This window comes from Caloenas nicobarica, chromosome 2 (genome assembly GCF_036013445.1).
Source record: "Caloenas nicobarica isolate bCalNic1 chromosome 2, bCalNic1.hap1, whole genome shotgun sequence".
Classification (NCBI taxonomy): domain Eukaryota; kingdom Metazoa; phylum Chordata; class Aves; order Columbiformes; family Columbidae; genus Caloenas; species Caloenas nicobarica.
In genome coordinates this window covers 59,008,449-59,020,872 of record NC_088246.1, presented here as the reverse complement: position 1 = coordinate 59,020,872, position 12,424 = coordinate 59,008,449, and the positions used below count along the sequence as shown (strand labels likewise).

Genomic DNA, 12,424 nt, shown 5'->3' with positions numbered 1-12,424 from the left:
CTAAAACAGAAGACCAGCTGCCATCAATCCGCCTTAAGTCCTGTTTATATTATCATATAACATGGATGTTTTTATGGTTCTTTTACTGTGTTTTCTTTATGTCTATATTGTGACTGTTACTACCATCAGGCTCGTTGTCACCAGGACCCATCCAGGAAGGACTGGGTTGGAAACACCTGTCAGAATACTGTTAGTTTTAAGCAGTAAGCAGAGCCAGGCAAATGACTTTATTCAATAGCCCTTAGTCTTAAGGCCTCATTACAGACACCAAGCATATAAGAACAGACAATATGTCTTATCTTTCTAAATTCTGAGCTAAGTGCAAGGATAGCTATTCCACTTTACTATGGAAGTAGGTAAATGTAACATAGATTTCAAAAATCAAAGTTTTGCTCAGATGTTGCCATTTGAAAAGATTACACAGTCCAAATGAAAAACATGTTACCCAGATCAAACATTTCCAGCAGTCACCAGTACTAGTTATCCTGACTTTTGGATGACAAACCTAAGACATCGGCTGTTTCTAATAGACTGTACTCCAGGTTACTAAGACTGCAAATTCAAGTATTCCATACTGATGGAAAAAACAGGCCTATTCTGTCTTACAAGGGACACCAAGAATGAAAGCAGACAAAGCCCATAGTCACCTCCAATGCCAGAAGTACCACTCCAGTTCGCAGCCTCATCACTTGACAGTGAGTTGTCACCAGTACAGAATCCATCTTTACCCTTTCCTGTGAGATCCTCACGGATTTCTGCCTCTGGAGAATCATAGCTTTAGACAATGACAGAAGTCAGGAGACAATTTGCCATCTCCATCCAAATTTTATGAATCAGATTTAATGGAGACAAAAAAAAAAATCTCAGTCCTTTATATATTTGTATCTGTCAGTAAGACTAAACCTAGAGAGATCTATCCAAACATGCTGATCCCACTTCCAGCCGCATGCCATTGTGCTATGCCTGGGAAAAATTAGCAAATTACTCCGAAGACAAGTACAAGCAAGCCACTGTGGTCTCTAAATTCATCACCAAAATTAGAGAATAACCAGTCTTCTGTTGCTAATCCATGTTGGAGACTGCAAAAGACAGTAAATACTGACTAAAGGCTGTTTTGCCTAGCAACAGAAAGGTTCAGAAAGCTTTATAGCTGCTAGCATAGCTAAAAGACATCCATGGTGTTTCAGCTGTGGTCTCAACTTTTCCTCTCACATCCTGTACCAGTTCCTTCTCTTACTGAGGGATTATGGAATTATTTAATAATTCCATATTCTTTCTGGCGGCTTTCCTTTGCTCTCACTCACAGAACAAAGGTAACAACGAGACAATAAAAGTCCCTTTCTGCTTACACATTTCACTAAGAGGGAAAGCTAAGAAATACAGTAATATCACTTGAGCCATAAGAATAGCTTGCTTTATTAGCCATTGTAGTGCAGCCTTTAATTTATCATTTAGGATATTTACTATAACAGGAATGCCAGTTGCACCAAACACGGTCTTTCTAACTGGTTTATAATGCTATACTGAGAAGAAGGGGGAAGAAAAAAAATGGGAGAAACTTATTTTATGCTAACTGTTGAACTCATGTTATTAAAGTGGTGGATTGCACTCATCTGGAAAAACAGGATTAGCAAATGCATTTCATTATCTTTCCCAGCCAGGTATGTTTTCTGAAGAGCTCTGTCTGGGTTGCAACATTAGCCTAGGGAACACTTAAGTTCAGCTAAATAAAAAGCCACAGATCTTTTCGCTTAGTAGAGAAGAAACAGGTCAAATGCATAGATTTATATTTTTATTACAGTTGCACCTATTTTACAAAGTTTCAAGATGTAAGTCAATACTTTAGCCTTACATGCTGCCCTGGTTTCAGCTGGGATAGAGTTAATTTTCTTCCTAGTAGCTGGTGTCGTGTTGTGTTTTGCATTTAGGATGAGAATAATGTTGATAATACACTGATGTTTTAGTTGTTGCTAAGCAGTCAAGGACTTCTCAGCTTCTGAGGCTGTGCCAGGTGCACAAGAAGCTGAGAAGGGACACAGGCAGGACAGCTGACCAAAGGGATGTTCCATACCATGTAATGTTATGCTCAGTATATATCTGGGGGTAAGAAGAAGGAAGGGGGTATGTTCAGAGTGATGGTGTTGGTCTTCCCAAGTAACTGTTACGTGTGATGAAGCCCTGCTGTCCTGGAGATGGCTGAACACCTGCCTGCCCATGGGAAGCAGTGAATTAATCCCTTGTTTTGCTTCGCCTGTGTGAGTGGCTTTTGCTTAACCTGTTAAAATGCCTTTATCTCAAGCCAAGAGAGAGTTTGCTCACTTTTACCCTTCCGATTCTCTCCCACATCCCGCCAGGGGATAACAAGTGAGCGGCAGCGTGGTGCTTATTTGCCAGCTGGGGTTAAACCAGGACACATGCACAGGAACACTTTCCATGGTCCAAGGCAAACTGCAGAGGAGAGGGACAGGCCCTCAGCAACCTTCATTCTACTGAGTTACAAAAGGGTATGTATACATTCAGGGTGCTGGGGTTTTCTGTGTTTGTCTTGTTTTTTTAACTACAGGATTAAGCTGCTAAGTGCCTTGGCTTTCAGACTGTTTTTCTTTCCTAAGCCCCATTCTCTACCCTGTCAGTGAAGTAACCTTTTTAACACCTTGCTTAATAAAGTGCAGTACAAGCATAACGTAAGTTCTTTTACTACACTGTGCACTACCTGCAAGCTTCAGAAAGATCTACAGTTGCTTGAAAATTAGAGGTGAATGAGTTAACCCTGGTCCTGCATATGCTGATGCTGGTGTACCACTGTGGCAATCACAGGAAATCCTTTCCTGGGGAGTAATTCTCCCACTGCAAACACTGCTTTATCACATTTAAGCTCTTTCTGCTAGTTTTTCCGCTTCTTTCCAGTTTTGGTTTATTTTTTATCTCCTGTTGCCCGGCTGACGCTAACCTAGCCAAGGATGGCAGCACAGACAGACCTTCAATGAACCACACCAGTGGTAATGGAAAACACGTACTGAAGCTTCCTACAACAAATCTGCACAACATACAGTGCAATATCCTCTCTACAAACTATATGAAACTGAGGTGACTTCAGAGTCATTATCAAAAAGCAAAAATGCCAATGTGCATTCCACTCCTGCATCTTACTGTCTTGACATTCAAGTGCAAGATTCAAAGTGATTCCAGTTTTAATTTGAAAACTGATCAGTTAATTTATCCATTCATCTTCACTTGTTTTGACAAGGAGGGTTCATTTTTAGTGCAGAGATCAAAGTGGCCCTTTTCTCATCCTGTTCTCATCTGCTGAGTTTAGTTTCTGAAGTCTGTGGATACAGCAGACATTCTTCATTAAAGAAAAAAAAGTTTGGCCCTTTGACATTTAAAATCAAGTCTTTCAGAGCTGAATGCGGTGGTCTTTTGGGTTTGGTTTTGTTGGGGTTTTTTTTGGGGGGTGGGGGGGTTGGGGGGTGAGGAGTGGTTGTTAAAACACCCAGTTAGAACTACATTTGGAAAATACTGAGGATACTAAAGAAGTTGAAAACTACAAATATTGATTCTCCTTTTTAGCTATACAAAATAATCATTGCCATTCCTTTAAGGATAACACAAAGCATACTTCATTGATTTAAACTCCAGTTACTCATAAATGGTAACTCAATTCACTGTCTAAAGAAACTGTGAGGTTGGTATTAGAAAAAAAAAGTCTGTTGACCATGTGCATGTAAATTCAGGACAAGTCCAGTATCATCAGCCTTCCAGTATATGGGAAGCTCCCTGATGAAATAGTAAGAATCATATCAATCATTAACATTTTACTATCAATTATTGAATATCTAAGTTGCATGACCTGTTTGTGGCAACAGGTTTTAGTAAGAGTTTAACTAAGGTTAAAGTGCTGAAAATAATTTTAAATATTTACCTATTGCTTTTTATTTTGTGAAGAATAAAATTCAAGTTAGATTTAAATTATTGAAACAGATTTGTCTTTATTTTCCCATTTATCAACAAGAATGACAGAAAGATGCTCAAACACTATGTTACTGATTTTTAGCACAGTGTCATTCCACGTTCACGTGTGTAACCAGAAGACCAATAGTTGAATGACTATCATCTTTCCAGGAAAATTAATTTGGCAAATCGACGCAAGGAGTTCGATAAAAATTATTTCACACAAAATCAGTTAAATAATTAATTAATTAACACTACCTTGTTTTGTTTGAACAAGCTCTAACACAGAAGTCCAGCATGATGCCAGGAGAGTTATATAAAGGCTGAGCCTCTTTTGTCTGTGTGTAGACTGAGCCCTGATGCATTTTTTTTAAGATAGATAGAGACTGGTAGTAGCTGTGACTAGAGCATAAAGTAATTATTAGCGAAGTGTCAATGTGTTTTACACACAGATTCTGTACCATATCTGAGGACATAATTATCACCTTTCTCCCACCAAAGGCTGACTGGAATACAGCCCCACCACGTTCCTTTACAAAAGGAAAATATTCTCTCCACTTGTCACATGGGTAAACTGAGGCACAGCAAGGTTAATGATCTGTTTCAGAAGTGGGTGTCAAACATCTGCAGTAAACATGGATTTTAACAGGATTTGGAGGAAGATCAGCACTTGTGAAAACAAGCCCATAAGACACTTTCTAGGGAAGGTTTTAAATGACTCCTCATGCTCTCACCATGCAGTGCTCTGGCTACTCAATGATGCTACTTGGCTATTTCCACATAATTTACAAGGTAATACTCTGCTTCACTGCACCTTGAACATTCTTCCAAACCAAGGGCTTTTATCTTTTTCCTTTCTCTCTCTTCCCCATCCCCTTCCCGAGTGCTGGCCTGTCCCCTCTAGTGTGGTGGGTGCCTTTGGAGCAGCGAGGACAGCCTGACTCGCAGGACTCCTCCACTCCTTCACAACCGAGGGGGAAACGCTGGTGACAAGCAATCCTGGGAAGGGTGGAAGGAGGCGGGGGTCAGAAGACGAAAGCGGTGCTTCCAAATTCTAATTACAGTTAGCAGGGATTAAGTAATAGTCACTAACCTCTTCAGCTCACAGAGGAGAAACGCGATCCTGTTTAATTCTCCTCCGCTCCCTGCAGCTCCTTCTTATATAACCCTCCGCAGCTCCCGCATATCAATGTACCGCTGCTATCAGTGCAGCAACACCCCCTCCGCCAGGAATCCAATAAGGACTCTATAGGGGCGGGCTATAGCCAGGAGCAGCTGCAGAAAGGCTGGTCCGGGCACTTTCTGCTAGAGAACATCCAGAAAGCTGCACATGGCTAGCAAGGGGCTGAGACCTCCCTGGAGACCCGTGCAAGACCTCGGTTAAGCCCACGCAGCGGTCACCCCAGAGCCCAGTCACGCAATGGCTTGCAGACACCGGTACATCGGCAGCATCCATAGGGTTTAAGCTGCAGGCTGAGCCCGTGCTCAGGAAATTTGGGAGTTTCAGCAGTACCAAGCTGAAAAGAAACCCTCCTGCGCCTGGCTCCCCCCAAGCAGGCGGTATACAGAAAGCAGCCGCTAGGACAGCCCAGGACAGATGTTACACAAGCTCTTACTCAGGACTATTTGTCTCCCTTCCTACGGGGATTGCTTCCTGGCCCATTACATACTGGGCGTAAGCACCAGCTTTTCCTTGAAGAGCCACTTTTTACCCAGATCTTACTCCCAGCCTCTTTACTTGCCATTTCTTATCTACGTGCAACAGGACATTCAGCTGCTTCATTCAGGACTTGGAAGATGAAAACCTAGGAGGGTGCAGCTATTTTCCCCCAGGCCAGCAGTTCCTGCAATAAACAGTGTACGGAATGAGGATGGTCTGAATTCCACAGATCATTCTATACCATGCTGACGTTGGGCATTCGCAGACTTTGACAGAACCTAAAACTGTGTCGCATTGGGACTACACGTACAAAGGATCACATTCTGTACTCGTTCACCTCAGTAGAAATAACTCTGCAGAAATCAGTAACTATTTTTGCACCTGAGTGTGTTCCATTCAGCCTGTTTCTGGCAAATCTTGGGGCATGCTATGTGTAAGTAGTAATACCTTAAGTAGTCTGACTTCTTCCTATAAAAGTTAAAAATTCAGTGCAGCTCTACATTTCTTAACTTCTTTTTCTGAAATTCTGCAGAAATTTTAAGAGTGATATACCCTTCTTTCCATCTTTTCCCACTAATTTCTTCTGGCCAATTAACTTACCAGCAAGACTTCAAGAACTCACTTGGCCTCCTCCCAGCCACATTTGCTTTTCCAGAGGGACATTTAGAGCCAGTTATGGAGTTTTAACTCATGCAAAACTTCTGTGGTCTAACATAACTTCATCCGAACATGGGTTTTATACTGACATTACTGTGCTGGATGTTTCAAATATGTCACAGGATGTTTTAAAATTCTTTCCTTCCCCTATTGAACACATTGTATTACCACAGGCTACAGCACAGATCTACCTATCAGCAGCTCTAATTACAGTTGTTACATAACTGCAGTAAGGAGGAACTCCAGGGAGTGACTGAAGAATTCCATACAAGACTAAGGAGCAGGAATTTTAAAGTCCCTCAAAGCATGAATGATGGTCTGCAACATATGTATGGTATTGCATTGGCATTGGCAGACCAGGAGATACAGCATTTAAAGACATACATCATGAGTTCAACATATGGGATTGCTAATGACTAGCACAGTGACTGTATGCTTAGCAGAAAGTAATGAATCAATTAGCACGATAAGAAACCGTAACGAAAAGCAGAACATATGAAAGAATGCATGTGGGAGTGATTAGAGGCAGATGTTACTCGTAGCCTTTAAATTCATTAACAGCACTTACCTTTGTACAGCCACGTGTTCTACAGGATGCAGGACCTATCCAATCTCATAATTAACCTTGTACAAAAAGAAAGAAAGAAAAAAAAAATACTTCCCAGATCGATCAGCTCCCAAAACCAAGTGGGAGTGGCAAAATGCAGCCAAACAGGAGGGCATATCTGCCTCTTTCCACCACACTGTGGAGTTAGGTTAGCGTAAACCAGCCAGGTAACTACTTGCTGTTTGATCCCTGTACACTGCCTCAAGCTCGCTCTGCTATACGTTTGTTTATTTATTCAGGCAGCCAGATAACAAACCAAACATACCTGGGCAAGATTGGGTTGGGGGAGCAGCTCCTCCAGAGGTGGAATGAGACATGGGGGAGCCATTTGTGGCCATGAGATGAGCAGCCGGCATGGCAAGAGAAGCTAGGGTCCCCAGGGTGGTAAGAGTGGGCAGGGGCAAACGCCAGCCTTGGAAGAAGCAGCAGGAAATATCTCACGGTGTGGACATAGCTCTGCTGCTGTATTGATGTCTTACACAGTCTGTTTCTCTTTTCATATGGAAATAGCAGAGTGAGTATCTATAAATAACGAGTGCCTTTCAATAACAATAAAACTTCATTGAAATTGGATGGATATTGTATAGCTTTCATCATTACAAAATTACAAGGGGAAGGCCTGCAGGGGTAGTTAGGCCAACACAGGCATAGCTGGGAACCACAGACAAGTTTTTGGCACAAAATCCTTCTTCAGGTCTGAAACGTATGAAATAGATTTTTTTAGAGAGTAATTGGGTATGTGGGAGTCCGACCACCCCGGAAGGTAAAGGCAACAGGTTCTCACAAAGAAGAGATGTTAGTGGAAAGGCAGGAAGAGAGGTTAAAAAACCTGCAGCTTTGCATACGAAACAGCCTCTCACCAGACCTTCTCAGGAGTGTAGGAAGATTTCCCACTAGCCTGGGTCACCCGCTCCCTTTTTTGTCCTGTATTTCTCATTGTCCATTTTTTTGTCATATCTGCACATTGTTTTGTTCTGCTGATTTTTTTTCCATGCCATGTTTCTCCCTGCTCTCACCTTCTACAGTCCCATGAGTGTTACAAGTTCTAGCAAGCAGATGTATTAATTAAGCTACAACCTAGCAACCTCCCACTTCTCAATTATTTTGTTAGGAACAACTAAGCAATGCAAAATAATGTAATGATTCTTGTGACGACAGGGGTTGACTGGCAACCACTAGAAGCCCTCCACAGGAAGAAACTGTTTTATTTGGGATAATTCAATAGTGCATAATATTCCATTAAATCAGAATGGTAAGCCAAAAAAAAAAGAAAAAAAAGTCAGAAGCTGGAAACTACTTGGATAATGGAAGAAACTGGCTTGGGCAAGAGCCCTGAGAGGAATGGCTGATTCGACTCCTCAGCCAGGATGCACAGATAATAAATAAGAAAGCAGGTACAACGCGGCAAGAAACAGCAGCGAAACACACTCTGAAATTGTCAGTACGCTCAGGGATTAATTTCAGATGACTCTGAATTTGCGAGTGAAGACTCAGGGCCCTGTCACCCAGCAGTGCTCACGCACACTTTGCAAATGCTACAGCCTGAGCGCCGAGCTCAGTGACAGCCCTGGGCACCCCGCTTAAATAAACACCGCCGTGGTCATGGCTTATGTGGTACAATGACGAGGGATAAATTCGGAATGAAAAAGATAAGCTAAAGACAGCAATAATTAAGTTAAATACGCATATCGGTGTACGGAATCAGATCATCAGATAAAATCCAGAAAGTTATCTTTGGGGATTGCTGGAAAGATGCTTATGGAAATTGTTGGGCTTTCCAATTTTAATGCAGAAGAGTGTTTTTATGGTGTCCCCGGTTGGGGCTTGGCCTGGAGAATAATAAACCACCGCAAAAGAGAGCAGATCTCAGAACTAAGCAGCAAGTTCAGGTGTATTCGGGACTATCCGTATGGAGCTGCCAGGATTCGGGTTAGCGGGAGGCGGGCGCTTTGCCATGGCAGCCGGCTGGGAGCCGCGGCCGCCCCCTCACAGGTTTCCTGCTATTCACCCCCGCAGCCGAGGCCACGGCTACCGCCGCATTCCCCCGAAAACGCGAGGCACAGGGCGAGGAAGCCCCCAGCCGTGCCTCCGAGGAGACGACCCTCAGAAAACACCCCCGGCTCGGAACGCAGCGGGCCCGCAGCCGCCGCCACAACGGCCGCAGCGCCCTCCCCTCACCGCCGGCAGCGCCCCCTGCCGCGCCCCGCCGGCATCGCACGCCGCGGCAATGGCGGCCCCCACGGCCCACGCGTGATGCCCTTCCGCTGACCGCCGCTGCCGTGAGTGGGGAGGGGCAGCCGAGCCCGGGACGCGGTTACGGGACCTGTGGGCGGTGGGGTACCCGAGTGAACCCCCGCCCGCCGGCGGGCTCGGCGCTGCGCAAAATGGCGGCGCGGCAGGGGCGGGGGGAGGTGGTGGGGCAGCGGGAAGGGGGCGCGGGGGTGGGTTTGCACCGGGGGTGGGTTTGCACCGGGGGAGGTCGAACAGGGCTCCTCTGGCTCTGTGAGCAATGAGTACAGGGAACAGCAGACGCTTAGGAAGGCGGTAGGGGTGAAAAACAGAGGCACTAACCGGGTGTCATCGCGGTGAGGGGAGCCGTGCGGCCGGGTGGCCACAGGCCTGCTAAGCGAGGGGTCTTACACCCGTAAGAGGATGAACAAGGTCAGTAATTACACACACATCACCTCACAGTGCGTTGACGTAATTGCGCTTTACACCTCACGTGCTTTTAGAAGTGGGGTGCAAGGCAAATTTATTTAGCAAGATAAAAACAAAGCCTGATGCGCGTGAAGTATTCAAGCTGCTGCAAAGGCATGCTCCTCTAATGCTGGTTTCACCTATTTAAATGTCATTTCCAGAGGAGGTGCCGCCCAAGGGAGCTCCCGTGCAGGTGGGTTTGAGATGGAGGGGGCACGGGGTGCCATCACTTCTGCCCCACGGCCAAGGGGCACAAAGGGCCACGGCAGGCAAACCGTACCTCACCCCAAGGAAAGGTTAAAACAGGCACAGGCCCACAGTACTCTGAGCCCTGGAAAACCTGGTAACAGAACCACAGGTATCAGAAGTTTGAAGAAACAAGGCAACTGTGAAGCGATTCATTTTCAGTAGCTTATCCACATAGTACGAAAACTATAGCAAGTTTGCTTCCTCATTTGGTACAACTTGAGAAGGGATCGAGTTGTCTTGAGCATGTTTAATATTTTAACATAACAAATAAGAGGAATTGCTATATTTCTTTCTCTAAAAAACTGAAACTCTCCAGTTTAAGATTGCTTCCATAACTAGATCAGACAAGGCTTTTGCCATCCGTTTTGATTGGAGAGGCTAGCACCTTCAGCCCCCCAGTTTAGTTCGTTTTGACTCGAATCAGCTACTTTCTGCCGATTTACATTAACTCTTGAAGCACAAGAAGGGAGCATGCAGCATGAGGTATAAGAGTGGGCTGGATTGCTTCTTCTAGTGCCAGGTTTCGATAAACTGAGGCATTGAAACGAAAAATGAGCAGCCCCTGTTAGGTCAGCCTCAGAGTCTGGAGCAATAGCAGGCTGTGACAGCAAGATGGCCCTATTCCACTGCCCAGCTGTACATCACACTCTACCTCTTGTATCAGATTTAGGGATCAGCCGGCTTTTTGAAAGTTGGTTTTCCGGTACGTCAAGGTTTTGTGGACATGGCGTACACTGCAGTGGCACGGTCCAGCAGAAAGGAGGGAAAGTGAGCATGAGTACCCCTTCCAGCAGCAACTCACAGCTGCACTTAAATACAGTGTTAAACTGCACCTACTCTTTGTTTTGAGTCTAAGCTTTGACACAAAGACTGATGTTTCCTGTCGTGCAAGAGCCCATGTTAAGGGTTCTTAAACTTGACTGGGGGTGTGGTAGAGAAAGATGTGTGCATGTTGACAGATAACAAAATGCTGCCTTTCTGGCAGCTTAGTCCCTAGAGATCATTTTGTCTTAGTGTGAGCAGTAATTCTTGTGAAGTCTTAACTTTTCTTTGCACTTTGCATTTAATGGAATTTGGCTGATTTGGGATATTTCAGTACCTTAAACTATTATGTTGAGACAGTTATCTTAAACAAGCAATGTAGCAATTTTAAAGTTGTTGCATTTATTCTCCTGAGGAAGAAGGAGGGTGAAGAGGTTAGTCAAACTTAATGTGTCATGTTTTTTGTTAGATGAGCTTTAATTTAGATCACTGTAAATTGAATGAAAAACATGGAGAATAGAGATAAGGAGCTTTTGGGATTAGAAGAAAAAAATAAACCCCAAACCCTTCATTACTACCTTACAGCTTTTTCTAAGTAGTCCTTTGCTCTTGCAGTTCTGAAACTAATCAAGTGTGCATGGATTATTGCTGCACATATTTTACTTCAAAGCTGTTTATTCCCCAGAAGTCAGAGGCTTTGCATGTCTGTTAATATAGTACTTTCCAGGCCACTTTTCTAATACAAACTTCTGGGTTTTGACTCAATGCCAGAGGAGCAAAAGGAGCAAAATAACATTCTTACCTTTGCAGCTGTGACCACAACATAAAACCAAGCAGGAGGAAGAGCTGATGCTGGGGTTTGTTTTCACTACACTTAAGGCACCTGAAGTGTTGTAGCTCACACAAAGAGACAGGCCCACGCATGTCTTACCTAACAACATGGTGGTTAGGGCACTTGATCTTGCTTGAAGTGCCACAGTTAAGCCAGCACAGGTGAATACAACTTATCTGTTAATAACAGCTCTATGCAGGCATTGTCATTGCACAGCAGTTTCTCTTACTTGCCTGTACTACTGTCATGGATGAGTAGAATGCATCTCACTCAAAAGAAAGAAGCAGCAATACATTTTATTGTGGTAAAATAATAATTTGACAGAGTCCAATGAATGCAATGGAGGAAATATACAGAGGAAATTGAATTAGCCTCAAGTTAGAGTGATGTGCACAGAGACTGGAGATGCAAAGCATAAGAAAAACCCTCCCCATTGAGTCATGAGATTTGGAATGGACCCTCTTGCTTTCTAAATGCCTTGGGAAGCCTAGGTGCAGCTAGGTCCAATCTTAGTCCCAGACTGGGTCAACAGTTTATGTCTAAGAGTAGAGATATAAGGAATAAGGGTAAGGAATACAGAGGCTCTAATGATTAATACTGAATAGCCACATAGTTTTATAATGTGTCATTTTATAATGTGTCATCAGCATGCAATCAAACTTACCAAGGCAAAAATCAAAGTTACCATACTACAAGGTTATGCATGATATCAGTCACTTACCAAAGATCTGCCATTGGCAACAGGTCTCTGCCTTGAGGAGCAACCTTGAAAGGTGTCCCAGCAGCTCAAGGGGAGATCACCACTGTGCAGCCAGGCTGCCTAGCAGGGAGAGCTCAAAGAAGGCTCACGTAGGCTGTCATATTTATAGATTAAAGAGGTTGGCTTGTAGTCAAATCATATGCAGTGGAAAGGTACGCATGAGATTCCTTGTATCCACAGCTTTCTTTGTTCCTTGATAAATGAGTCTTGGAAAAGCCACTCACTATTCATACGCCTACCGCATGATCA

The 12,424-nt window shown here is 44.0% G+C and overlaps 1 protein-coding gene across 2 annotated transcripts in view; it reads right to left on the bottom strand.

The window, feature by feature from the left end:
* Positions 1 to 12,215, bottom strand: part of BLVRA (biliverdin reductase A) — a 40,315-nt gene extending 28,100 nt beyond the window's left edge. Inside the window, exon 1 of one of the 2 annotated variants that reach the window (XM_065627335.1) lies at positions 12,137 to 12,215. The gene's annotated coding sequence lies outside the window, so the exon portion shown is untranslated. Of the gene's footprint in view, positions 1 to 5,044; positions 5,139 to 12,136 lie in introns of those variants that run through there. The other variant, XM_065627334.1, reaches the window with a different exon arrangement.
* Positions 12,216 to 12,424: the final 209 nt, after the last annotated feature.